The sequence below is a fragment of the Leiobunum rupestre genome, chromosome 6 (assembly GCF_980474605.1).
Source record: "Leiobunum rupestre chromosome 6, qqLeiRupe1.1.hap1, whole genome shotgun sequence".
In the NCBI taxonomy this organism is placed as follows: Eukaryota; Metazoa; Arthropoda; class Arachnida; order Opiliones; family Sclerosomatidae; genus Leiobunum; species Leiobunum rupestre.
The window spans coordinates 24,128,580-24,134,215 of NC_143389.1; positions in this window are offsets into that span (position 1 = coordinate 24,128,580).

Below are 5,636 nucleotides of genomic sequence, written 5' to 3' on the forward strand. Positions count from 1 at the left end.
TAAAGAGCCATAACTATTCCGTCTACGGTCATTTATTGATTTACGAGCTGTCGTTTAGTCAAGTGGCTTTCTGTGCTTTGTGAATGGTAAGAATTTCGCTTCTTGTTAATAATTTTTTTTATTGGTGTGGATATTTGGGCATCTACGATTCCTAATGCAGCCATTGATTTCCTGGGTGTGCGAGTCATTATATGATATTGGAAATTGGATGGCATTGGTCTTTTTCATGCGGTATGTGTCACAACGTCAACTGGAAGTCTACGAGTCGTCCACTACCAGATGTCGAATATAGCTATTCTACGGTATCTTCATCAAGGGCGAGGGTTGATATAAAATGAGCGTTAAAGATGCAGCAATTATTTCATAAGCGAGAAAAATACAAATACCCTCTGTAGATATTTATTTTATTAAAATTTGCTTCGTATTATATTCAACTGATAAGCTTGTACTGTAAGAAGGGTTAACCTCAATTGTGCATTGTTTTAGTACGTCTAACGCACTGTTGTAACTACTTAATTTATAATGCCGCGCCGTTTAAGTATTCTTAACTATCGCTAACGTTTATCTTTCATTAATAGGTTGAGCACATTTGACGAGATATTGAGCATATCTTAAACACAAGAGCCCCTCTCCGGAGCGTAGGGTGACTACACTATAAGTTAATTGCGAAACCTCTGTACCATAGTTAAGATATGATCAGTTAAATTGTTTACCGTATTTACACCAAATATAATATAATTAATGGCTTTAAATGTCGTATGATGAGTTAGGCCTAAGGTGGTGCCTTGGGTATTAGCCTAGCTGTCTATTATTAAATTTGACCATTATTATATAGAAATTTTATTGTAATAACTTACGAGACTGTCTACATTTTTAGCAGATGGAGGAAATAGTGGTTTGTGAATATTTGTTTGTTAACGATGGTGGTTTATTGGTCGTCCGGTTGGGTCTGGTCTCCATCATTTCTAATGTTTCCGGGAGCTTTCAACCTTTCATGACATTATCTCACTTCCCCGAATGGCCAAGTATTGTCCGTAAACATAATTATAACAAATTGCAACCATAATTCCAAAATTAAACTCAACGAGGTGTTGTTGTTTTAAGCAGAATGAGGTTAAAATGCCCATGAAGTCGACCGGCTTTATGAATTGCGAAATTCAGTATGTACACGGATTTCAGTACAGCAGGCTACATATGCTTCTCTGGTTCGGTTTCCACACCCAGTGGGCTATCGTACCCAGCCTGTTCATCCTGGCTCTCGCGAGGCTGCTAACTAGTTAAACTAGTATAATAATTAAAAATAATAAGATAGGCTCATAATCAATGTAAACAAACTAGGCCCAAGTCATCTATATACCTTTAATACCCTTAATTCAGGTGGCCAGGTAACATTGCGTAGGGAAGTGGTGGACAGCCAACAGCTCCCTTCACTAACTCTTACTGTTAACCCAGACAAGATTTTATGGAAAGGGGAAATCGAAGAACTTGGGGGAAACCCCTTCAACCAGAGAAGGTACCAAGTCTATAAAGCTCATTTACATCCAGGTTTGAATGTAGCAAACTCGCAGCCCCCTCCCCCCTTACGTTCTACCGAGTTGTGTCAGATTAAATCTGGGACCAATTACAACCATGGATCAAGCCTCATTTTACATTGATGGTAACGTTAACAGCCACTACTAATCATTTTCTACCCTAGCACCACTCTCAGCAGATGCTTGGTTTCGAGTCTTACAGGGTCGCATAATTGCCCGGTATAGTGTTGATGAGCTTCCGTTGTTGCAGAACTTTATTAGAGATCTGTAATAAAACGATGAAGTCCCCCTCATTACTGCGCGACATAATGCCCATGGTTAAAAAACACACTAATTTTCCGAGCGCAGCAGGCGTGGATCCAAGGGGGGGGGGGGGGGGGCAGACCATAGACGTACTATATAAAGAGTAGTTAAAATATTTATTTTTAGGTTATATCAGTAGTACAGTGCAACTAGTGTTTTCTTATGTTAGCTCAAGTTCATTATTTGCTTGCTTCAAATATTCCTTTAAGTTTTCTTAGCCGATAGTACAGACGGCCAGCCCAAAATTTTATAAATATAGCAACAATAACCGTGAAACCATCGCATAAACAACGTGCATGGTGAAAGTAACATAGAGTAGGGAGTCCTACTTTACTCGCTTTTGAAAAGTATCGAGACATATGTTTTATAGCAGCTCGTTATTCGATTCACGCGGTAAAAACTAATGTTGTCTTTGTTGTTAGTAGTTTTAAATTTCAAGTTTGTAAGGTAAGGTTAATTCTTTTGCATAATTTTGTTTCTGGCCTGGGTAGTTTTGGTTTATAAAACCTAAAATTTAAATTTTATCTTTCAATTACATTATTATTAAACGGAATAATAGAATGCAATATGAAACAGAGAAAATGGATTTAAAACGATAGACTAAACTAAACCTTTAATTCTACTGGAGTCATAGAAATATCGCTGGTATATTTTCAAAGAAATGAGGACCGGAAGGGAAGGTAATGTCTTTCTAAAACTTGAAAGTTCATCACTTTCAACCCCTCATCATTAAACGGTTCGTTACGAGAGAATAGTAGCAATAATTTTTAAATTTACAATGAGTCATCGATATCGTGATTCTGGTCGAACTTGGGAGTCTGAACTCCAGACTCTTTGTTTTAAATGCTCCATACCATTGAGTTGGGAATAAATAGAGGTACTAAACTAAATCTGGCTGGCCCGGGACAATTTGTTCCATAAGGAGACTATGTCAACTTTATCGTTCTACCGTGGCGGCATCTGTCTCTAGTGGTGGCAACTATATTGCAATTGAATTTTTTCGCGAATCTGATGCGAAATTGAAATGTATGATTTATCGTAACAAACAAACCTTTGAAGTTGTTTAAAAATAATTTTATTTTGTCAACACGATCCTTTTTAACTCAAGTTACGGTGAGTTAGCTAATAATTATTTATTTTTAGCCATAATTTTACAAAATATAGATGGCGCTACCGCCTAATTATAAAGATGAAATTCGTACAGTCTTATCAGAACAGGTCCCGCGTAACCATGGCAACCGAAATCGTAATTGTAATTCTAGCAGTATTTTTCCCAATTCAATGCTCCAGACGATGATTGGGGTCATTTAGCTGAATTCTCTGACTTAGGTTTGGCGAGGCGATTTAACATGTCGCCTCCCAGCACTGACATTGCATGCCTCGTATAAAGTCATTTTAAGCGTCTATTTAAATAGGATGGAGGTACGTGTTAACTAACCGTAGATGACGATACATGTAAGCTCAAATTGTAGACGGCGATACATGTTAGCTCAAATTGTAGACGGCGATACATGTTAGCTCTAACTGTAGATGGCGACACAAGTTAGCTCTAACCTTAGATGGCGATAAAATGAAAAACTTAATTTTTTTTCACATATAAAATGTATGGGCCCCCCTCTTTAGCAGATCCTAGATCCGCGCCTGGAGCGCAGGATATGTCGAGGAAGCCTCAACCATTCGCCACACACATCTCAAATCATTTAGAAAATTATATTCGAAATAATTTTTATACAATAATTCCCGAAATACTGTCGGGAGCACGCCGGTATTGGTATATGCCGCCAAGAATTTGACTCGAAACAAAGGAAATTTTTATACTTTCGTTTTATCAAAGTTTATATGCACATCGTACCCTAGATTCGGAAATACGAAAAACGTACCCCCCTAATTACCATAGTAACTAACAACAGATAGTGCGGAGTGATCCAAGATAAATTTTTGAATCGGATGACTAAATTGACTATATCATAATTGTTTTTAATAAGCTTAATTTTTACTTTTAAGAGCGGTTCACTATAGTGTGCCATTTTCAGTAAGGTTGATCCGTCTAAAAGTCTTATAGCGGTGATTTCCAACCAAATCGAACTTAATTAAATAAGTATTTATAGATTTGCAGTCAAAAATTGACCAAAAGGACTAAAAGGCTAAATTATTAAGCTAAGATGTGATTCATATTAACAGAATCATATGTATATAGTCTTTAAATTCAAATCTAAAGCGGATAGTTCATTTCCAAGCTAGCTAGGGCAAACGTAAAGCGTAAATAGTACACATAATCTTCGAAGATATTTTTTATGAAACTGTTTATGCAGATTAAACCATCCACAAAACATTAACATCTATGTAAAACCTTTGATAATTTTAAACCAGGGGCGCGGATAGTTATCTTTCCTAGGGAGGGTCTCACGAACAATATATCTTTCCAGGGTTTAATTCGTTGATAGTTACCTAAATATATCATTGGCTACTAGGATAACTGAAACGATATTTATTAAAAGGGAAATATTGCAATCATTTAGAAAAAAAAATAACTATAGTTTAAATTAATTCGTATTTGTCTATCATCTGACTCTAAATACAGGGTGTCGACTAAAAATGATCGAGGGCGAATATCTCAAAATCTGTTTTAAGTACGAATTTGAAATTTTCAGGTCGCATAGTGCGTGTAGGGGGAACACCTACTATGAAAATATCGATGACCTTGAACCATGTCTTCAAGGTCATCCAAAATGTATCTCGAGAACCGTAAGTGTTAGACAGTTAGTTCCAATTAGAAAAGTATTCCACGTCACGTTCTATGTCTAAATAGCTTTGACCCGATCGGATTTGACAAATAGGAAATCGAGAAAATATTTACTAAAATCACAAAGGTCGTAAAAGGGAAAATTGCAAGAAAGCGCTAATAACTCGAAAACAAGTCGTGCTACATTATGGAAATTTTCTAGACAAACTCACCATAAATAAATTTTATCTACAAAAGATATCACGACATTATCTAGCCTCTACAATTGTTTTACATCAATTAATCTACTTTCCAGATTGTGTTTCTTAAGAACGTTTTAAGTCGTCTAAACGCTAAACGATGTTTCAGCCCTACAGCAGAGTTATCGGTAACGTTAATATGATTCTCAAAAGTTTGGTAAACTCGATTTAAGAGATTCTCTCTCACATTAATATGAAATGGCATCCGACAGATTACTAAAGTTTAGTGATTCGGAAGCAGTGAGGAATTGGTCCCGATATAGCTCTAATCTATTTCTATAACAGTTCATGGCCTTTCTATCGAATCTATCGATAAGAATTGTGTAAATGATTCATACTTATTTCGCAGATGCCACTCGAACGACCACTTTGTTGGACCAAAGAAGCTCAATTTCCTTTCCCTATTGAGTCATACAGGTGTTGAACGACTGAACACCAATATAGTCAGTCATGGATGTAATTGATTACTAAACTGATACTTTCACAAATGGGATCAGCTCTTTGCCAACACCCAGAAAATTTCATTCAAATACGATATATTCGTGATATAATTTCCCAAACCGAAATTTAAAATAAAGGTGGTGTAAGGATCTTATAGTTTTAAAAAAAATATCTAGTGTAGGTTGTGACTGTAGATAATGACAATTTTATTTATAAAATTTTCAAAATATTAAAAATTGTACGAAAAAGGAAAAATATTTAATTATTAAAAGATTTTAGTTCATTATATTAACCTGTTACCTAATAAATAATAATCAAGTTTAAAGATGATTTATTTAGACTAATTTATTTTTAAAAGTCATATAAATAAATTTCGAA